At 43.9% G+C, this 23,313-nt stretch overlaps 2 long non-coding RNA genes and 1 pseudogene across 3 annotated transcripts in view; 2 read left to right on the top strand and 1 right to left on the bottom strand.

The window, feature by feature from the left end:
* The window catches only part of LOC311580259 (zinc finger and BTB domain-containing protein 12-like), a 52,967-nt pseudogene extending 49,774 nt beyond the window's left edge, over positions 1-3,193 (top strand). The window contains exon 4 of the transcript XR_014783540.1: positions 1,939-3,193. The product of XR_014783540.1 is annotated as a zinc finger and BTB domain-containing protein 12-like (transcript). The remainder of the gene's footprint in view (positions 1-1,938) is intronic.
* The window catches only part of LOC311580991, a 310,197-nt gene extending 291,827 nt beyond the window's left edge, over positions 1-18,370 (bottom strand). Inside the window, exons 1-2 of the long non-coding RNA XR_014773624.1 lie at positions 18,031-18,370; positions 2,659-3,901 (exon numbers count right to left, since the gene is read on the bottom strand). This is a non-coding gene — a long non-coding RNA (uncharacterized lncRNA). The remainder of the gene's footprint in view (positions 1-2,658; positions 3,902-18,030) is intronic.
* On the top strand, positions 12,422-16,319 carry LOC311580990. The gene is made up of 3 exons (XR_014773623.1): positions 12,422-12,648; positions 14,128-14,236; positions 15,768-16,319. It is a non-coding gene; the product is annotated as an uncharacterized lncRNA (long non-coding RNA).
* Positions 18,371-23,313: the final 4,943 nt, after the last annotated feature.

The following is a 23,313-nucleotide window of genomic DNA, read 5'->3' as shown; positions in this document are numbered from 1 at the left end:
AAGTACCCTGACTTATATATCATCCATTATATGGATGACATACTGTTGGCAGCCCCCAAGAGAATGAATTATTACAGGCTTTTGGAGATCTTCAGGATGTCCTAGGAGCAGCTGGACTTCAGATAGCACCTGAGAAAGTTCAGAAACAATTTCCTCATCAATATTTAGGCCACCATTTACTTCATAATGTCATTAAACCACAAAAAATTACTCTTCGCCTTGACAGTCTGCGGACATTCAGTGACTTTCAGAAACTGTTGGGGGATGTTAACTGGATATGCCGCACTTTAGGACTAACAACAGGGCAGTTAAAACCCCTTTTTGACATTCTGACAGGGGATTCTAGTCCAACCTCTCCTAGGCACCTTACCCTGCAGGGGCGAGAATGCTTACAGTTGCTCCAAAAGGCCTTGTCCACTTATGTGGATTATAATGAAACTTTGCTGCTTCTTGTTTTCTGTACTTCCCACACTCCCACAGGGGTTTTTGGCAAACTGCCTATTTTATGGGTTCACACTCAAGCCTCACTGGCTAAAGTGGTACTCTCTTACCCTCAGGCTGTTACTTCAGTCTTGCTTAAGGCTGTAAGATTAGCTTCCAAACTTCTGGCAAGGAACCCGATTTGATTATCTCATCCCTGACTGCTTCACAATTGACATGGCTGCAAAATTCTAATGATGATTGGGCCACATTTTTGTCCTCTACAACCTGCAATTTTGATACTCATTATCCTTCTGATAAGTTGATTGATTTTTAAAAATTTCATCTTATTATTTTTCCTCGGGTTGTGCGCCATTCCCCCATTCCTGGGGTTCAGATGGTTTTTACTGATGGCACCTCTAAAGGTCTTGCTGTGGTTATGTCCAGGGCCATAGTTAAGCGGGTACAGGTTCCCTCTCGCTCTGCCCAAGTTTCAGAATTAATTGCTGTAATTACCGCCCTTCAACTTTTTCCTTTTCTGCCTTTACATATTTATTCAGATAGTCAGTATGTTAAACAAATAGTTCCTCCTTTGGAAACTGCAGCCTATATAGCCCCCCATCCACAGTACATGATAGTTTCACGCACTGAGCCTTTGTTTCTTGGCCACCTCAGGGCCCGTACTAATCTTCCTGGACCCCTGAGTGCTGGAAATAACCTGGCTGATGCATGCACGCGAGTGACCATAAGTCTTGCTGCGGATCATTCTTTAGAAAATAATTTTCATAGGGCATGTACCTTACATTCTCGCTTCCATTTAAATGCTGGTTCCTTAAAATTTCATGCTTCCACTACCAGAGACCAAGCCATTCAAATTGTTAAAAATTGCCCCTCCTGTGCAGCAGAAACCCTCTCTTCAAACAGGAGTTTATCCAAAAGGTCTTATGCCCAATCACGTTTGGCAAGTGGACGTTACCCATATTCCTAGTTTTGGGAAGCTTCAATATGTACATGCTTCTGTTGATACCTTTTCTCACTTTATCTGTGTTTCTGCCCATTCGGGCACAAAGTTGCAGGATGTTAAGGCTCATTGTCTACAAGCATTTGCCTATATGGGTGTTCTAAAACAGTACAAAACAGATAATGGACCTGCATGCACCAGTTCACGATTCCAAGCCTTTTGTAGTAATTATGACATTATTTTTAAAACTGGAATTCCCTACAACCCACAAGGCCAAGCCCTTGTGGAACGAGCCCATCGTACTCTTAAGGTCTATGCAGTTAAAAGTAAAGAAAGGGGAGCACCTTTCCTCCAGCATTCTTATTTAGCCCATATTCTATATATCTTGAATTTTTTGACTGTCGGTCCCTCAGGTCATTCTGCTGCTGATAGGCACTGGAGGGCCCCTGTATACAACACAAAGGCGTGGCCCGGTGGAAAGATCTAGCCACTGGAAAATGGAATGGCCCACACCCTATGTGGTCTGGGCCTGAGGGTCTCCTTGCATATTTCCGCAGGACCATGAATCGCCTATTTGGGTTCCTGAACGTTGTGTGTGTCCTGTGGCTGCTCCCCCTTGTCAGCCGACAGGAGAATGTATGGGGATTGGTGAAGAACCCGCCCTTACCCATGCCAGTGGGAATCCACAGCACAGTATGGCCGCAAAAGATGAGTACCAACCTCAGCAAGGGGAAGGCAGCGATGTAATTGCTCCCCACAGACATGCCACCCCTGCAGCTGTTGGACTAATGAAGAAACAGCTGTTATTGTTCAGGTCCCCGGGATTGTGCCTTTACCTTGAAACAAGACTTTGGTATCAGTGCAGCTGTTGCCCTTGCCTTTTCTCAGTCAGTAACTGTTGTCAACACTGTGGATAAGTTGTCAAGGGAAGCTTCCAATGCTTTGGCTACTCAGAATCATTTGAATTCTATGATACAGCGTGGCATTTTAAATTTGAATCCGCAAACTGCATTGTTGCAGGAGCAGTTTGACGTGCTGTGGGACACGCACATGGCTACTTGCTCCCCTGTGTCCTCCCATACTCGTGTCACCCCTGTTCCAGCCACTCAGGCTTCCCGTCACCTTCACACACTCAATCAGTATTTGGCCGGACCTTGGAATGTAAATTTTACAAATTATACAGGGCAATTGGCTTCCCAAATTGTTAAAATTAATGAGACTCAGATTGCCCCTATTACGGGAGGGCACATTTAGCAAGGATTGCAGACTTTTGGCACCCTGATGAAGGGGTGGGATGGAACCTTGGCCATTGGTACCATGGCTTGTGGCATAGGGGGGTTTCTCCTTATGCTTCTATGTCGGCTCCACACACACACACACTGCTCAACAATTCAGGCTAAAGGAAGCAGTCTTGTCCCTAGCAATGGACAATCCCACTTCCCAAATCTGGATAAATGAGTCTTCAATGATGGGTAAGATCCAGGGGATGCATAATCAACCTACGACAGGAAGTTCATGATATACATGGGCTCTCCCATGAAGGGTAAGACATACATTGACATACTGGACAGCCTACGGCAGGGGAACCTGTGGGGAGCTGCAGCTGTGCTGGTACTGACCATTATTTGTTTTTGTCTGCAGTTGAAACATTGTGCTCTGCTGATTGCCTTCATTTTTCTTGTTTTGAGTCTCAATATTTGGCTCTTGTTTTGCTCCCTCTTGGGGACTTTCCACAATGCTGTTCAATTGCTGGTTCCTCCCCTAGATAAGCAGTTCTGTTACTCCCAATAAACGGCATTCTTTTAGCATGAATGGCCCATTGTTGTGTCGTCTCTTCAATCTGGAGACCCTTGCCTTAGCCTAGACAGGCAGCTCGGGCACTACATTAAATTAAATTTAACTCTTTTATTTTGCTCTTTTTCTCCTTCGCATATATTATCAAATACACTTCACATGTGTTCTCTCTTCCTAGCTATAGAGTAGAGATCTTATTAGATTTATTCCTAAATTTATCCCTAGCTGTGCCTAGTACCTAATAGACTCTTAGAAAAATTGTTAACTAAATAAATGCTGTAGTTGATTTGAACATTTGACAAATTCAGTCAAGAGCTTGTCTGCTGCCATTTACTGAGTCCAGGACCCCGCACAGGTTAACGACTTCTGTTGCCTCATTTTATTCAGCTGTACATGATGATTACAGTATTACCTAGCTTACAGCATTACAGTGAGCAATTGAATACATGTCAAAGTGCATAGGTGTGAGTTTTCTATGCTTTGTGCGGAGGCCAGAGGTCTATGTCCGACATCTTCCAGTTGCTCTCTGCCTTAGCTTTTGAGTCACAATCCCACTGAACATGGAGACTGCCATTGTGACTAGGCTGGCTGGCTCTTAACACACCAAAGCGCTGGAGTTGGAAAGAAATGTGCAGTACTGCACAGATGTTATGTGGCTCAGGGTCTGAATTCAGGTCCTCCTGCTTGCAAAGCGGGCACTTCACGTGCTGGGCCTTCTCCCCAGCCCTAAAAAAACAAAAATGAAAACAAAAACAAACCAAACCTTAAAATTTTTGTTTCACATAACAACATTTTTTTGTTTTTGTTTTTAGGAGATAGGATTCCTCCTGTATCCTTGGCTGCCCTGGGCCAGCCTGTAGATCAGACTAGCCTCAAATTTAAGAGATCCACATGCCTGTGTCTCCTGAGTGCTGGGATTAAAGGCCTGCACCCCCATTGCCTGGCTTCAAAAACATTTTTTTTATTGTTGGCATGGAATAAAATCGAATTAGTTTTTATATTTAGTTTTTTGAATGAAATTCTGTTTGTTATCAAAATTTATTTGACTTTTTAAATAGATTCTCTGTATGTATAGAATTAAATAAAAAAGAAGCTGCTGAGGATGGTGGCCTCTCTGTAGTCTTAATGTGTATGTAAGGTTGATTTTTTATTTTTCAATCTAAGGCTGATGCCAAGTGATTGTCCCTACTACCACTCACGACAGTGGCTTTCATAGCCTTTGCTTTGAAGTTCCATTGGAAATGTGACTGTGGTGACGGAAGGACAGTGGGGGACAGACGGCGGCTTCTTGTTTTCAGGCAGGACAATCTTTGAAGATCTCACAGAAGTCTGCTTCTTCTAGTTTAGGAAGGAGAGATGTTTTAACATCTTTAGTGAGATGTTTTCTGCCATCTCTCACAAGGAGACTTCTCTACATGTTGTATTTTGTTTCTCAAGTTGGAGCTTAAAGCAACCTACCAATAGTCTACAAAGCTACTGTTGTTTCTCCATTTTGTTTTGTTTTGAATACCTTGTTTTTTTGTTTTTCCCTTTAGTGTTTGGAAATGAGGCCCTGCCATGTACTACTAGATACTCTGAGCTAATGCATCGTGAGTTTTTCTTATAAACTTAAGATTCTGTCTACGGTACTCTACTTATATAACACTAGATATTTTTACTTAGCATTTGTACTTGGCAAAAAGGCTTTTTGTAGTTCCTTTTATAGCTCAGTCTTAACTTTAAGTGATAGGGTTCTAAACTCTCTCTGTGCCTTGAACATAAAAACAAATATGAAATATCACTTGTTTTTTTTTTTAACATTTATTACAAAATATAATGTAATTGGTGAGTGTGTGGACTGTGGCCCAGGGCCCTTTGCTGAGTGGTTTCTAACTTGATATTCAGAAGCAGCATATGAAGTGTGTGGAGAGGTGACAGTACTTTGTTGGGTCACTGGTACAAAAGGAACCATGAGTTTTACGTCCCCCTCACTCATGACCCAGGATCCTAACTCTTTTGTGAGCTACACTTTGTTTTTCGAGACAGAGTTTCTTTGTGTAGCCTTGGCTGTAGACCAGGCTGGTCTCGAACTCACAGTGATCCACCTGCCTCTGTCTCCCAAGTGCTGCGATTAAAGGCATGCACCACCACGCCCGGCTGTGAGCTACATTTTAAAAGGACAGAGTTTTGCATTTTTGTCATATAATTTGTAAATTTATGTTCCTCCTGATTACTGGGAGATTTTCCCACTATTTCTGCCTAAGAAGAGGGTGTGTGATTCCTGGAATCTGTATTTACAGGTGTTTGCAGGATCTTGGGGTTTGGACTCCAGGCCTCATGAAACACAGATACACATACAAGGGTAACAGGCAAGAGAAAGAGAGGTAGAGGTGCACAGGTGAGCTTTACAATCCTAAGACAAAAGTGAGTCTGGGCTTCTCAACAGAGAATGTCAACCGTTTTGTTTGTTTGTTTGTTTGAGACAGTGTTTCTCTATGTAGCCTTGTCTGTCCTGGACTCACTTTGTAGACTAGGCTGTCCTTGAACTCAGAGAAATCTGCCTGCTTCTGCCTAAGTGCTGGAATTAAAGGCCTACACAACTGCACTTGGCGAGAATGTCAACATTTAAATGTCTTAACAGTTATATGGATCCTTTTGTGACTTTTAAAGCTACATGATTCTGAGTAATATATTCTTAGAAAATTGACATTGGTGCTTTCTTACTTAGCCAAGAAAAGATAATTTGAAAAATCATTTATTTATTTATTTTTAATTACATTCATTTATTTTGTGTGCATGCAGCTATATGTGTTAATGTGAGTATGTTGAAATCAGAGAACAATGTATGAGAAGTCAGTCCTCCTACCACTTGGGTTCTGGTGATCAAACTTGGATCCTCATGTTGGCTGACAAGTGCGTTAACCCCCTTAAATAAACCACATTTGTGTGTGTGTGTGTGTGTGTGTGTGTGTGTGTGTGTGTGTGTGTGTAGGGCAGAGGACGTCTGGCAGGAGTCAGGTTTCTCCTTCTACTGTGTAGGTCCCAAGTATTGAACTCATTCTTCAGCACAGAGAAGATCTATCCCTAGACTGTGTGTGACACTAGAGCAGTGGTTGTCAACCAGTGGGTCCTGACCACTTTGTGGGCCAAAGACATTTTCCCAGGGGGCTCTAAATCCTTCAGTAAAGTGGAAGGTATGCGCTTTGTATCGTTGGAGTGAAATCGAAGCAGAGAGGCTTGAGATGTTTGGAGCCCTCTCTCAATGACAGGTTGGTGGCCATCTCCTTTATCACACAGTGGCCACGTCACTGTCCTCAGGCTCTTTGAACCTGCAAGAGCTGAACTCGGGCACCACACCTGTGTACAATAAGGATGTAACAGTGAATAGTAGGAAATAGTTTTTTATTCAAAGAGGTAGTAGGGATTGGACTGAATGGGGGATTAAAAAGTGTATTCAGCAAATACAACGTATAGCCTTAGCAGAATCTCAAAGACAAGCACAAAGGAAAGAACAACAACAACCACAAAATAACAAAGCCTCAAAACAAACCAAGACACCCAAACAAACAATCAAACAGTCAAACAAAAACCAAAATTAAGCTAAGCATCATTCTTGAAGTAGATTTCGTGGCACTGACCTACACACTGTGGTTGGCCTTGTGCACAGAGTAGAAAGTAGCCACGCATTGTAATAACATTTTCAAGACAAGGGTAGAGATGCCACTTTTGGGTTTTGTAGGTCAAGTCCTCCCATTGCTGCTAATCCTATAATATGTTGAGTACTATATAATCTTTTAGCCAACACCTGTCTGTGTGCTTATTCAAAACCAAAATAGTACATGAGGAACATCTGCTGTCCAAAGACGCCAAAGGTCACTTGACATCCTCTCTGAATCCTTTCTCAGGATTGTTTAGTTCAATCTAGACTGTGAAACTGGAGAGCCCATGGTCAGTTTCCTTATGGAATAACAAATGACTAACATGGCTGGCAAGGGACTGTCATCCCTGTAGAGCACTATCTGCAGCAGCACATGGGCATCACATGGGCATGACATGGAGTAGCTTCAGCACTGGACAGTCTAGACTATAAGATGGTTTTGGTGTGGTCTGTCTGGACAGCAGTGTGGCAGCAACACAGTCTCCCTTGACAGATTTCCCCTCGCATGTGAAGGGCTGAGGACTCAGTGAGGTTACAGAATGTCTCAGCACTAAACTGACAGAGTAACTATGAACACAAACATGTCCTCCCGCCATGATGTGCTCCTCACTGGGGCCATTTGCTGGTAGATGTCATGGTTCTGAGTAATACGTGGTGGGGGTCTTTCTTTCACTTTTTTGTATCTCATGGTTCTTTCTGATATTTGCTTTACTCCAGAAATAGAGAGCCAAAAGACACATGGATCACACTGGGAGTGGACCAGCTGCCGCAGAGTTGATATTTGCATCACTGTTGAGTCACAGCTACAAGGGCACAGCTGGTTCTGAGGAGGCCTTGATCCTATTGCATCACTGCTGAGTCACAGCTACAAGGGCACAGCTGGTTCTGAGGAGGCCTTGATCCTATTGCATCACTGCTGAGTCACAGCTACAAGGGCACAGCTGGTTCTGAGGAGGCCTTGATCCTATTGCATCACTGCTGAGTCACAGCTACAAGGGCACAGCTGGTTCTGAGGAGGCCTTGATCCTAGAGTGGAGAGTGTCAGCGGTTCCAGTTCTCTGCTGCTTCCGTTGCCTCCTCAGTCCTCTCAAGGGTGCTGTCTCCTCAGTCCTCTCAAGGGTGCTGTCTCCTCAGTCCTCTCAAGGGTGCTGCCTCCTCAGTCCTCTCAAGGGTGCTGTCAGAGAAGGAAAGGCCTTGCTGGGTCACGGGCCAGACAAAGCCAGGGCCTGTTCACACGTAGGAAACCAAAGCCTACGACGAACATCACCCTCAGGAATGCCATGCTGCTGGGATAAGATGCAATGGTGGCTCACTTGCCCGGCACACTTAGTGCTCCTGTGGCAGCAGCTCTGTCTGCAGGTGGCTCTCATCCTGCCTGTGGCTTCTTGCAGCTCATGTTGTATATTTTCTGACCTAGAGGTGGAAGGAAGTTAGGGCACAGGCCTTGTGATGTCCTGCCATGTCAGCAGTCAAGACGCAACTTCCAAAATCTGTATTGTACAGGACATCCTGCACAGATCTTTTACAGAATTCATTGTTTGTACCCCCAAAGAATAAGACTCACAGTGTAGTTGGGCCTTGAATTTTTTGCAGCCTTTTGCAAGAAGCATCATTCTTGCTCAGCCTCTAGTCACCATTTTCTGGGTTGTCAAGTCTACTTCACATATCTCAGAAGGGAGGTGACTTGGAAATTACATTTGGAAGGGACAGTTATGTTACTTTCCCAGGCAACATACTTGGCATCCAAGAGGAACTTGACAGATAAATAGATGAAAGAGAGCAGAGATTGCATGGCCCTGTCTTGTAAGGCACGCAGCTAAGGCTGAACAGTGTGAGGATGGAGCACGCTCAGAGGGAACTCTGATAGGACTTCTGTTCTCAGTGTAGGATGTGATAGCGCCTTTGTGTCAGAAGTTGTGTGAGCCTTTTGGTGGTTAGTGAGACATGTGACAGAGAGTCTCCTGAAGGTGGATTGTACCTAGAGAGACTCCAAGTATGGAAGTCTGCTGTGTGGTGTGGGACACATGCCTGCCTGATGAGTGGAGTGCACTGCTCGAGTATGGAGATGGGCTGAGAACATTTGAAAGTTTGGCACAAACAGTTCCTGAGAGTACCACATACATCCTGGTCAAGACTATTAGCAGTCTTGGACTTGTAATTTAGCTCAGTGGGGAAATGTGTTCATCATGAAACCTGGCGATCTTTAGTTCAATCCCCCAAATCCATATAAAGATGGAAGGACTCCATTAAGTTGTCCTCTGATTTTTACATACACAACATGGGACATGCACGTCTCACATATCCATCACACTCATAGACGACCCTAAGTCTAACCTGGGAATGTTTTACATGTTTAAATCAGCAACTAAAAGGCTGTAGGTGAGAGAGCTCAGTGCACAGAAGATGTCAGGGCTAGGCACAGCTCTAAAATTCTTGGGGTTATTATGTTCCATCAGCACACACACATTACCTGACAAACTTATTAGAAACGTTGTATGCCAGCCTGTGCCTGTAAATGTGAGCTGGCTGCAGGTATACTGGTGGGTTTTCCCGTAGTGCCTTATGCAAGTTGCCCATCCAAAGAATAATTTGATAAAGAGGATGCCACGTGGGATTGGGATGAGAGACCCAAAGGCTTTTGCAAAAGTAAACCGGATGTTCTCCCTCTGAAAAGCAATAGAAGTCTTTTGAGAAAGATGACTCCAAGGGGATTTCTTTGTCTATCAAATTAAATGTTAATCTGTGGAAAGTAACAGATCCTTCTCCTTCCTCAAATTCCCGCAGATTAGCTTTGAGGTATTTAAGGAAAGTTTTGTGGCTGTGCTGTCATCTGGTTCCTGGGTAGGGCCCTCTGAGGAAGAAGGTAGTTCTTGTGACTCTGGAAATGTGATTTCTCATGAGCACTTCAGTTTATTTCCTATTTATCTGTGGCCTTTCAGAGAGCAGCTGAGCTGTTCCAAATCCTAGCCTCTTTTTCTGTCACTATTAAGCCATCAAGTGTGGACTTAACCAAAATATCCTCTTCTGCAAATGCCATCAGATTGTAACCTGCTTTACCTGTAGGGGCAAAATGGGTAACAGTGTGGTATAATGGTCTGGGACTGTAGCTCTGTGGTAGAGTGTGTCTAAAGTAGACATCTCCAGCGCTCTCTCTCTCTCTCTCTCTCTCTCTCTCTCTCTCTCTCTCTCTCTGTCTCACTGCTTTTCAGAAATTATTAAAATATTTCACTAGCTTTAAGAAAATTTCTTATTTTCTTGTTTTTGTGTCTTTCCTAACCAGTATGAAACACAGTAGGCTACCAAACAATTGAAAGCTTGTTTTTGGCTTTGTGTGAAGGGGCTGGAGAGGAGGCTCAGCCGTTGAGAGCATTGGCTTCCCTTCCAGAGGGCCTCAGCTCACAGCTGTCTGTAACTTTAAAGGATATGACACCTTCATATAGAGTTACATGTAGGCAAAACAGCAGTTCACACGAAACAAAAACAAATAAATCAGTTCTTAAAAAAGAATACTCGGGGGCTGGAGAGATGGCTCAGTGATTAAGAGCACCGCCTGCTCTTCCAAAGGACCGGGGTTCAGTTCCCAGCACCCACATGGCAGCTCACAACTGTCTGTAACTCTAAGATCTGACACCCTCACACCAATGCACATAAATTTAAAATTAAAATAAAAATATTAAAAAAAAGAATACTCATAACCAAGACACAGGCCTGGGAGCAGAATGATAACACGTGTATGACTGATTGCCTCTGGGGCGGAGCACTTTTAATTTCGTGTCTCTAAAATGAGGCAAATTCCATGTAGAGATGGACATCTGTGGTTCTCAAGACATGAGTGTTAGAGACAAGGTGTGCTGGCCATGTTATCTCCCTCTGCCTGGGTAATAAAGTTCCTACAGTCAAAGGTCCGCTCCATCGCAGAGGCTGAAAGATATATTGGGCCAGAAGGCTGAAGACGATCCTCCATCCTTATAGAGAGCTTTGGGTGACTGTTCTGACAGCAAATTATCTCTGTGGATTTTTTCAGTTTGGAAGCTGCTAACCTGCACTTCCTGTCTACTCAAGGAGTTAATTTTACTCCTTCTCAAGTCTCTGATGGGGTTGAATACCAAATAGCTTAGTTTCACAGTTAAGCCTAGTTGTTTAGGGGTTAAGATGTTTTTAGATGTAGATAGATGTTAAAAGTTGATAGAGATGAGATATGATAGATACTGATTCACATTCAGAATTTTAGATGCACCAAGATAGGAAATAGGAAATGTTTTCTTCAAGGTTGCCAAATACAAATAGCCAAAACACTATGCATGTGACATTAATATAATTCCTGATTCTTTCGTGGTTCTTCTTGCTCTATGTCGTTTATTTTATGTATGTATAATAATATAAACATATATGTAAAAAATTAATAAAAAACTTTTTGTCCTCATAGTGGACCCCAGACAGTTTGCTGTTCTACCTTCTGAGCGGAAGGTTACATAGTAAAAAGTATTTGAATAGGCCTGTGATACTACTAATGATTTTTAAGGTGTTAGAATTCTTTAATATTAAACAATGACAAAGTTTTGTCATCTGTATTATCTTCTAGTTTGCCCAGGGATGGCATGCTCTTACAAAGCCAGAAATTCTCAGTTGCCCAGGTGTCCTAAGGCACTGCAGCTAAGAGGAATAGCTAAAGTAGATATGGGCAGGGCAGCTAGCTGGGTATTGACACAGATAGGTATGTTCCAAGTCTGTGGCCTTCTCCACTGTGCAAAGATAGACACTGTAAGAATTGTCTTAAATAAGTTCTTGGTTAATGATCTTCAGACTGCTTTCTACCTCTTAGTTAACCCTTTTCAGGCTGATTTGTGCTCCATGGTAGTGTGCTCAGCCAACATGCACAAGTCCTTGGATTTCGTTCTCAGGGTTAGAAATAAATTCTTTATCATTACTCCTTCCTTAAACAAGTTCATCTGTAGTGAGCATATTAATATATGCCTGTTAAATACAGCCTTGTATGTTATTGATTCATATGGAATATTATACCCTGCTCTTTTTCATTCTGTTTTTAAAAATGGGAATATATTTTATTTGTTTATAAGCAAAAAAAGCAAAGCAAACTGGCCAGCTGAAGCTCCTGATCCACACGGAGAGAAGAGACTCTCCTAAAGGAAGAACAGCATCCATGGGCAACTGACACAGATTCCCTCTGCATTTCCCTCCCTTACCTAAGAGACCTCAAGTTTAGAAGATCAAGACACATCTCTCCAATTTCTGGAACTTGCTCTGTAGACAAGGCTGGCCTCGAACTTAGAGGAATCTGCCTGCCTCAGCCTCCCAAGTATCAGGATTAAAGGCCCTCTCTCTTTTTTTTATTTAAAGATTTATTTATTTTGTTTATTGCATATGAGTGCTTTATCTGCAGAAGAGGGTATCAGATTACATTATAGATGATTGTGAGCCACCATGTGGTTGCTGCGAATTGAACTCAGGACCTCTGGAAGAGCAGGCGGCCCTCTTAACCACTGAGTCATCTCTCCAGCCCCACCACCTGGCTCTCTTAACAGCTGAGCCATCTCTCCAGCCCCAGCAGCTTATTCTCGATGACTCAATCCACAGGACCACTCAGACTAGGAGAAAGAGTGTTGTAAGAGCAGAACCACAGCTGAACAAAACCTGCATGGTAGTGGCACAAAAACAGATGCATAGACCAGTGCAACAGGATATAGACGCAGGAAATAAACCCACATAGCCACAGCCACCTGATTTCTGACAGTGCCCAAAAATTTTGAAGAGAAGACAAGCTCTTCAACACATGTTGCTGGGAAAGCTGCATGGACACAAAGAAGGACACGCCTAGGTCTGTAACTCTCACCGTAGATGAATCAATGTAAAGTTAACCAGAGACCTTAGTGTAAGGCCTGAAATGTTGAAACTGCTAGAGGAGAGCATAGAAAAAACATCTCAAGATAAAGGCATAGACGATGACTGACCAAAAACAAAGCCAAAACCAAAAGATTCTTCTTGCTCTGAAAGTTGACAAATGTAGGGCTACGTAGAGAGATGGCTTAGCTCAAAAATGAGGATCAGAGTTCAAAGCCCCAGAACCTGCACAAAAATTGTTCCATTTGTTGTGAATTATGGTCCTTTAAGCAAAACAACTCTCATCTTCAGATTAGCTGCGTCTTCTTGTCAGAGCCCATCATGATCAAGTTTGTGGCCACTGACATTCCCTCATAGAGGAGGTAGAGAGGGTCACTAAACCCTCACCTGAAATTCCAGTTACTTCTCCCAGTCGTTTGTATGTAATTCTGCCCTTATTGCAAGTGGCCTTAGCCTCTTGGGAGATGCTCGGGTATATAGGCTTGTGAAGGCTAACTGAGATGAGACTCCATAGATGTGGCTATAGGAAGCTATCATCCATGCTAAATGAAAACTTCCTAAGCATGGCTGCTTTGAGGGTCACAAAACTCCTGCCAGTTAGCACTCTCCTGTGCTCGGTTAGGAAGCCCAATAACCTTGTTGTTGGGACCTTGTGATGAGGCTGTAGGGGATGATTCTGTCTCCATAGGGAAGGAACTTTCACAGCAGTACCTGTAACCACAGCCTTGGAAGACACAGATGGTCATTGGCTAGCCAGCTTAGCTGAAAGAGTGAGCTGACATGCACTGAGTCAGCCTGTCTCAAGAGAATAAAGTGGGGAGGGGTAGAGCACAACGCTTGAGGAGTCCTCAGGCCTCTTCAAATGTGCCTGTGTGCGTGCATGCATGCCTGCATGTGTGCGCATGTTATGTGTGCGTGTGCACATTTGCATACAATTGACAAATGGATACACTTGAAACAAAATCTTTATAGGAAAGAAAGCAGCAGTCAGAGTGAAGACAGCTCACAGAATGGAAGTGAGTTTTTTGCTGAGTATGTATCTGACAGTGGAAATATTTCTATATAGGGAATTAAAAAATAAACAACAAATAATCTGATCAATAATTGAAGAAATGAATTGGATAGTTTTCAAAATAAGAATAAACATATGAAAATAATACCACATCCTTAGCGGTCAGGGAAATAAACACAAATTGAGACTGCATCTTATTATAGTCAGATATGCCAGCAGCAAGAAAACAAGCAATTTCCCAAGGAAAAGTTAGAGGGAAAAGGCAGGGGACGGGTGGGGGATGGAGGTGTGAGAATAAGCAAAGCCAGGCGTGGTGGTGTGTGGAAGTGGAAACCATCCTTGGCTTCATAGTAAGCTCAAGGCCGGCTCGTGCTACATGAGACCAGTCCCAAAACTTAAAATCAATAAAAGTAAATGAATATTTTTTGTTTGTTTTTGAGACAGGGTTTCTCTGTGTAGCCTCTGCTCTCCTGGACTCATTTTGTAGACCAATCTGCCACTGGACTCACAAGAGATTCACCTGCCTCCGCCTGCCAGAGTGCTGGGATTACAGGTATGGGCAACCACTCCTAGCAAGTAAGTATTTTAAAAGAAAGGGACAAAGAAAAGAAAATAACAGTTCCCAACCGTTGGTAGGAATTTAATGCATTATTGGTAGGAATTTAAGAGAGTGCAGCTTCTATGACAGTAACATTGAAGTTACTTACGAATCGAAAAACAAAGCAGGATGAGGTGGTACACTTCTGCAACCCCAGCACTTGGGACACAGAGGCATGAGTATTTCTCTCAGTTTGAGGACAGCCTGTTTTGCGTTGCAAGTTCAGGTGAGACTCTATCTCAAAATAGAATAAAATAAAATAAAATCTAAGAACTACTGAATGGTCCAGCTATACAACTCCTGAGTATATACCCAAAGGAATCAATGTTAGTGAAAAACATCCTTGTGCATCTGTGGTTTTTGCAGTTCTTTTCCTCATATTCAATGATGAAACCAGCTTAAACACTGAAAAGTGGGCAGAGCTATAAATCACCATGTTAAGCAAAATAAGTCAGACTCAGACAAATATCATGTTTTGTCTCATATGTGGAAGTTTAATAATATATGTAAGACATGGAAACAGAAGAAATACTGTTGCAGGGAGAAAATAAAATCTGATCTGAAGGAAATGCAGAGAGAGCAAAGGATAGGGAAAAGGGGAAAATCTGTTTATTCTCATGTAGAATCCGCATATAAATATCTTCACACATGATGTGAGAGAAGGTGAATTTAGAGAAAAGAAGATGAGCAGGAGGAGGAAAGAGGAAGGGACATGTGGGAGCAATGAGAGATTGAATATGAGTGTAGTAAATTGATACGTATGAACTCCATTAGTTTATACACTAAAGTAATATAATGTTGAAAGGAATTACTAACTAAAGCCCATAATATCACATTTAAACTGGAGCCTTAGATATGAGTGAGTTTACTTAATATAGAGTTAGAGTACACTTAGGTTGGTAGGCAGATGATAGCAGTATCAATAAATACACTCTCACACGGATCTCAGCTCCTAAAGATTTGTTCATTTTTATGCACACGGTGTTTTGCCTGCTTGCATGTCTGCATGAGGGTGCCAAATCCCTTAGTACTGGAGTTACAGCCAGCTTCGAGCTGTCATGTGAGTGCTGGGAATTGAACCTGGGTCCTCTGGAAGAACAGCCAGTGCTCTCAACCACTGAGCTGTCTCTCCAGGCCTGGATCCTAGTTTATAAATCTGTTTCTCCAGTGAAAGATATGGCCTCATGCTAGTAGTAAGACAAGGAAAAGATGTGGAGCCTAGAACATTGAACAGTGCCAAATTTTGAGGAAATGCCATCCTAAAGTTTAAAAAAAAAAAAAGGAATTTCAGGGAAGTATTTTCAATGAGGCCCTAGCAGCTAAATCTGGAACACTGTAACAAAGAAATAATAGGAGTATAAAATAAGTATACAGAAGTCTATGCTAGCATAAATAAAAGGTTAATAAGATGGGTGAATGAGGAATAAGAGATAGGTCTTTCCTATAAAGAATACTAAATAATATATGTAAATAATTCCCCCTCCAGAAGATGGAATTGGATCCTTTTCCAGAGTGTGGGCTGAATTTGTAACTTGCTCCAAAGAATAGAATACGGAAAGAAAAACTGAGACTCCAGAGTAGAGGAGAAACCTGGCAGTCAACACCTGAACCAAGAGAATCCCAGCAGTCAAGATGAACATCACCAATAAGGTCACGCAGCCAGATGCAGCAGTGCACACCAGCAGCCCTCCCTACTTGGGAGGCAGAGGTGGGAGGATTGGTCAAGCTCACCTGTTAAAAATCAGTCTAGGCAGCAAAGCAAAATGCTGTCCTCAAGAAATCCTGTGACTGTTAGATACTACCTGATATGACGTGATGGCAAAGATGGCAAAGATATGATGATATGGCTTCCTCCAAGCCCATAATACTAGTCTAAGCATCAAGTAAAGCCAGACAAGCTCAAATTAAGGAATATTCCATTTCTTTATATCTTGTAGCCTTGGCTGTTGTGGAACTCACTATGCAGTAGAGTCTGGCCTTAAACTCACAAAGATCCACCTGCCACTGACTCCTGTGTGCTGAGATTGGAGGTGTGTGCCACTATACCCGGACATTAAAAAAAAAAGTTCTGTTGCCAGGCAGTGGTGGCACATGCCTTTAATCCCAGCATTTGGGAGGCAGAGGCAGGCAGATCACTGTGAGTTTGAGGCCTGCCTGGTCTACAAAGCAAGTCCTGGATAGTCAAGGCTACACAGAGAAATCTTGTCTCGAAAAAACAAAACAAAAGAAAAAAAAAACCAAAAGAATAAAGTTCTGTTTTCAAGAATATAGCTCTTATTTAATTGCACCATAGAAGATGAATGTGAACTAACAGCACTGCACAACCAAAAACAAGATGCAGTCTCTGTGGCCATTTGTCCAAGCGCAACTGTGTGAAGGCTGATGTCGTGTCTTGACTCCATATATTTCACGGTGCTGGAGATTTCATGAGGGAAAAAGTCTGTTTTATATAAACAGTTTTTCCAGTCCTCATGGTTTGGAATCAAGGCCAGAGCTCATATAATCTACAACAGCTGAGTGCTAGGTGCTGTGGGAGATGTGCTGCACAGCCCATCATCTCTCGTGGTGGAGCCTTTCAGTTTAATTTGGAGAAGTTAAGACGAACTGTGGGCTTGAGCAGCACAGAACCTACAGGACAAGCAATGGCAGAGCAGGACAGCTTCCTCAATGGACAGGATGTTGCAGGTGCCTGGGGTGTCTTCTCAAAAATGCACAGAACTAGTGAGATGGCTCAGATGATGACGTCAACCAAGCCTGAAGACCTGAGTTCAACCCATGGGATCCGCACAGTGGAAGGGGAGAATGGCATTCACACACACACACACACACACACACACACACACACACACACACGAATGTAATATCTTTTTTTTATGTGTGCAGAGCTGAACACAATCTGGCAGTGGACATCCTGGAGTCAGTGGAGGGCAGCTTGGTTCATTAGCATGAGGTGCTCTCTACTGAATCACTTATGTAAGATTTCCCTGGAGGAGGGGACCACAGGGCTGTGCTCTCCATGAGGAGGTTTGATAAAGTTATTGACTCTGGTTTCCACTATCTTAAATGTAGACTCATCAAAGACCATAGGGTAAAGTTCATCCACTGTTTAGGAAGAACAGCATCAGATCCTTTCGAGCTGAGCTACAGGAGGTTAGGAGAGCTGGGTATTGAACTTTGGTCCTCTGGAAGGAGAGCATCCTAAGCACTGAGACAACTCTGCAGCCTCCCATGTGTGTGGCCTTATAAGCCAGTGTCAGCTGGGACCACATGACCATCAACCATCAGCCCTGGAAGGAGAGCAGTGACCACTGCACAGATAGCTGATCATTTTACAGTCACGGTGAGTCAGCCAGACCAGGCTGTTGAGTCAGCATGTTGTTGAGCCTTTGCTGAGCTGCTGGGAACAGACAAGTTCTCAGCATAGGCTGCTAGCAGGAGCCTTGTTTCTCAGATCCTTGGCTTCAAAATGATACATCAGGTCCACACACGAAAGGGGATTGTGTTGTGCCCTATGACGACTCAGTTTTTCTTTCTGGGGAGACAAGGGTAATCTGTCTGTCAAAGTGATTTGCAGGGCATATTGAGAATGTAGACCTCTATCTGGAAAAGTGACTTTCTTCATGTGGGAAATCAGGTAGTCTCAGAACAGGGTTCAAACACCATTCCTTCAGTGATAGGTTGGGGGGTGTGTGCTCTAACGTGTGTGTTTAAAAAGTGATGGGAAGTAATTATTTTTAAAAATATACTACCTTTTGAGACCTGCGAGACAGTGTAGCTGATAAGGCACTTGCTGGACAAGGGTGCGTTCCACGAAGCATATGTGCTCCTCCAACGTGCACTAACTAAATTGATAAAAAACCTTTAAGAATGAAACAAATGAAACATTGGCAGAGAGAAGACCCACCAGGATGTGATGCTGCTGGGGTGTTCGGATTGGGGTCTAGCACCAGGTCTTGTAGTCACTGAGGAGGAGCCCCTGAGGGACTCTGGCACCCCTCCCCCCTCCTTCCCTGCCTTCCAGCTTTGAAGCTCAGAAACAACAAAGGTAAATAATCATGTACTGAGACCTCTAAAACTGCAAGCCCAAAGAAACCTTTATATATAGGGGTGTGTGTGTGTGTGTGTGTGTGTGTGTGTGTTTATATCAGCTATTTGCTACAGTTAGGGGAATGCAGTACCATGCGCTGTTTCTCTCTGTCTAGGCACCACCGCTGTGTGCTGGTGTTGACTTGACTGTATTATTTAGTTCACACCCCTATAAATGGGTATTTTCATGTCTCCTCAGCTGAAGAAAGTGAAGATCCCAGAGACTGAGCTCCTGGGTGGTGTGAAGTCCAGCATGTTGGAAATGGCCCTGCACTTCCCGTCACCTAACACCAGCTCATTTTCTAGCAGCACATGATAAACCAACCAGTGTAAGGAGACTTAGAACACATACAGTCTTTTAAAATATTTTAAGAATTTATTGGGGCTGGAGAGATGGCTCAGTGGTTGAATGCTACCTGCTCTTCCAAAGGTCCTGAGTTCAACTCCCACCTACCACATGGTGGCTCACAACCATCTATAATGTGATCTGTTGTCCTCTTCTGGCATGCGGCAGAACACTGTATACATAATAAAAATAAGTCTTTAAAAAGATATATAAAATTTAAAAAAGAACTTATTCTGTGAATATCTGTGTGTGTGCATAAGAACATGTACCTTGTGTGTGTGTTTCCTTCCCTCCCTCTGTCTCCCCCTCCGTGTGTGTGTGTGTGTGTGTGTGTGTGTGTGTGTGTGTGTCGTACTCTGAGGAAAGCTCTGTAGAGTCTATTTTCAACCTCTATCTTTAAAAAAATGTATATGTTATAAGGGTTTTGTCTGCATGTGTTTCTATGTAACTCATGCATTCCTGGTGTCTGAGGAGTCCAGAAGATGACATTGGATCCCTTGGAACTGGAGTTACAGATGAGTGTGAGTTGCCATGTGGGTGCTGAGATTGAACATGGATCCTCAGGAAGAGCGGCCAGCGTTCTTCACTGCTGAGCCATCTCTCCAGCACCTGTTGTCACTTTTACATGTGTTCTGGATTTAACTCGAGCCATGAGGCTTGCGAGGCAAGTGTCTTTGGGAATGAATCTATCTCCCGGTTCCAATAAAATAGGGTCTTCACAGTGGCAACTATGGCACAGCATGCTTTGGAAAGCCCATATTATTATTATTATTATTATTTTTTGAGTCTTAATATCTTATTTTTTTATTCATTGGCACACAAGGAAACAGTAGTAACAAACATGATTTTATAACATGCTTTCTTTCTATTGTTCTTTAATTTTTCAACTACCAAAGATAAAATTTATATTCTTGTACTATGCAGGTCTAATTTGTCAAAAAAAACAAACAAACAATAATTGTCTATACGCATTTGAAGGTTAACTCCTAGCCACAGAACAAGATCCTTAATCAATATTTGCTTAATGGAGGTTAATTCATATAATGACTACATGCGTGGCCATTTCCTACTTGTTTATTCATATTTAGTTTAACTAGCTTTGTTGGAAGATTTCTGAAATTTGTCCCTGGTTTGTCACTTTGGAAAAATATGGAACGCTTCACGAATTTGCGTGTCATCCTTGCGCAGGGGCCATGCTAATCTTCTCTGTATCGTTCCAATTTTAGTATATGTGCTGCCGAAGCGAGCACGGAAAGCCCATATTATAATCTAGAAGGAAGCAGCGCCCTGGTTGTATGTACCACATCTACACCTCTGCCACTGGTTGGGGCAGCCAGCCAAAGAATTGCTGATCAGAATATGATATGTAATTTTTTGTTTTACTTTGTTTTGTTTTTGTTTCCCGAGACAGCGTTTTCTGTTTTAGCCCTGGCTGTCCTGGACTCCCTTAGTAGACCGGGTTGGACGATATATGCTTTTCACTGGTCCATGGCTGCCTTACACCCTGTGGTACTCTGTGGTACTCTCTTCTTGAAAGGTCTTAGGTCTCCGGGCCTCCTTGCCCCGCCCCTCCAAGCCCCGCCCCCGAGGTCGTCCCTCCCCTTCCTTGGGGAGACCCCGCGAGAATGAGGGGGCGGTGCTCCGAGACCTTAGGAGCCCCCGGCTCGAAGCTGACTGATGGGAAGAGCGTCCTAGGGGATGCGCGTCCAAAGGACCCTTCCAGGATAGCTTAGCTTTAGGCTCCTGGCGCCAGGATCCGGACTCAGGGTTCTTAGAGCAGAGCCCCCCACTCCGCAGGTGAGTAGGGTCTGGGAGAAGAGCTGAGGGGACGGGAGCCCATTGTGGCGAAGCTGGGCCAGACATGACCCAGGACGGCAAGCTGGGTCGCAGAGTCCGCATCCTCATGCCGCATCCGGTACACAGTGGAGCGGCGGCCTCCGATGCGCACTCGCGCTCTGAAAGCCACAGTCCCAGCTCTCACTAGGAGCGTGGTCTGCACTGAACTCAGCGCGCTGGTGGGGTGTAGCCGCGGTCCCAAACTTGGACCAGCACCGAGCTACCTGGGCCGCCAAGCTACCGCTTTTGCCCTCTTTTTGGGAGGGGAGGCCAGAGGCGACCCCAGCTTGTGTCTGCGCTCACCAGTCCCCTTGGAAAACTCGAGGAGCATGCTTTGTTGGGAGCATCTGTTGGCTTTAAGGCGCATAGGTCTCTCTGCTGTGCTTTGTGAAGATGTCCTTTCGATCTCTGGTTGTAGTATCAGTTTGCATTTAATTGTTCAAAACTGGGACACCTCTCTCTGGGGCAGGGAAGCCTTCTGCATCTGTGTGAGGGTCGTCCTTGTCGGACTTTTCCCTGGCTCTGTTACTTTGTTGGTCACATCCGAGGCTGGCCCATCAGTAGTTGAAAGGCAGTGACTCCGTATTTGGGTTCATTCAGGATAGTTGTCCAAGTTCACAAATCCCACGGTAGGAGTCCAAATCGAGGTCTTTACACACACACACACACACACACACACACACACACTGTCAGGTGCTCTCTGTAGCGCTTTGGGGCACAAGCAAAGAGTTATTCACTATCTTCTCTACAAGATTTAGGCAAGCTTTGGAACCAGGGGGGAGGTCCGGAGCGGTCCAAGGCACATAGAGGTTCTGTGAAGACGGTGTTTCTTAGAGGATTGGCACAGATTTCCAGGTTCTTCATGGTATATTTACTACTTTTAAAGTGTGTGTGTGGGGGGGGGGGTTGGGGGAGAGAGAGAGAGATGGGAGGCAGAGAGAGGCGCGCACAGAGGGAGCGAGGAAGAGAGATAGGAAGTAAAATATTGGTATCTTAAACAGAACACTGAGTGGTGCAGTTATGAACTGTGTGCATGAGAAGGAGCATGCCTGTAGAGGAAGTTAAGGCAGAAGCCAGCTTGACTGCGCTGTTCACTTTACATCTGTTAGTGCCTTAAACTTTCTGCAGATCAAGCTAGTCTCTAGTCATTTGCCAGACACTGATGCTTCGATGGAAGACAAACCACATGTGTGCAGGTGGTCCTGAAAGAAACGGAAACTTCCTGTGATGGATACTTCTAGCTTTGTAAGAGTTACTTTGTCCAGTTAGGTGTAGTGCATAATACTTAATTTGGGGGTACTGGGGGTGGAGCCTATGGTCTCAGATATGCCAGGCTGTACTGCACAACCACATCCCCTGCTCAGTAACAATCACTTTGGTTCTTTGTCTTGTGCATTCACTCCTCTTCTATCATTACTTTAGCATTAGTTATCAGAGAGCTTCTTGTAAGGCAGGATGCTCTGCTATGCCAGCAGCAGCCTGGAGAGTCTCTGTGGAGCTTGTTGACTGTGTTGGGAGGCCATGTAGGTGATAAACCTTCACCATCTAGGTTAGTGTGTGTGCATGGGGTGATATCAGCACAGTAAAGAAACTGCCAAATGACTCACTTCTCAGTGTGTGTCCCATCATTAGCCACACCTGCCTTAATATGGTAAAGAAAAGCAGGAGCTGTCTGTTACATAAAATAGAGATTCAGTAAAATTTGGAGGATACTGTTTTTTTCCTTGACCAGAATGAGAAAATAGCAAGCCTTCTCCAAAAACTCTAACCTCAGAGAAAATGTAACAACACTGACTTAGAAAAGACACTTTCTAAAGGAAAAGTTAGGGTTTAACTTATTAAAATCTTTATAAACTAATGGAACTCTTAACTCATTTTTCATTGCAATTTGAAGACATGCTAGTTCCTTGCTAAGATATGGGAAGGCTGGGTCACTCCCTGACAGCTGGTGTAAATACCATAGAACTGGCATCTTTACCAATGTTCAACAGAATTCTAACGGTAAAGTAGGTGTGGGTGTGATGTGGTGGGCGATCTTCTCTAAATGGTCAGGATAACCCATGTGACAGTTGAGACTTAAACTGCATGAGGATCCCAACTGAGTGCCCCCTTCCTGCATGGATACCTGGCCTTGAGTGATGCCCAGGCAAGGCAGCAGTGAGATGCCTCTCCTCTGCCTGGCTCAGTAAACATTTGGAAGCAGGATATAAAATCTGGGGCAGTGTCCTGTCCTTGAACCTAATCTCAAGACTCCTGGCCTGGAAGAGTTTCCTTTTGCTGTGCTTTGCTGCTGTTCTATCAGTTTTGAGTGACAGTAATTCTGGGGCTTGGGTTTCCCCAGAACCTGAGTACTTGGCCTCGAATATGAATTGGAAACATAGGTCCAGGGCCAGAAATGTTGTTACTCACAGCAGGAGGCTAAAACTTTGGGTCAGACTCTACCTGGAGCTGTTGGAGGGTGACCTCAGTAGCAGGCTTGACTCCCCCATGCCCATCCTCCTGTGTGACCTTGAGCCTACTAGACTCTGACAGCTCTGTCTGAACTGATGGGCCCTTAAGGGGTTGATGCACCGTGTGGAGTCAGTTTCCAATCTGTGGGGGATCTGTCCATCTTCCCTGTTTCTCTGGGATGGACTCACCTGCTGAGACTTCAGTGCTGGAGAGCTTGTGAGGTTCTTGTTTCCCAGAGGCTGCTGTGTGCTCCTCCTTGCATTCCACTCATGCTGCGTTTCTGGAAGAAGCCGGAGCCCTACACATCATTCTG

Source organism: Acomys minous, assembly GCF_964271855.1.
Source record: "Acomys minous genome assembly, chromosome: 13".
Lineage (NCBI taxonomy): Eukaryota > Metazoa > Chordata > Mammalia > Rodentia > Muridae > Acomys > Acomys minous.
This window is presented reverse-complemented; position numbering and strand designations above follow the sequence as displayed.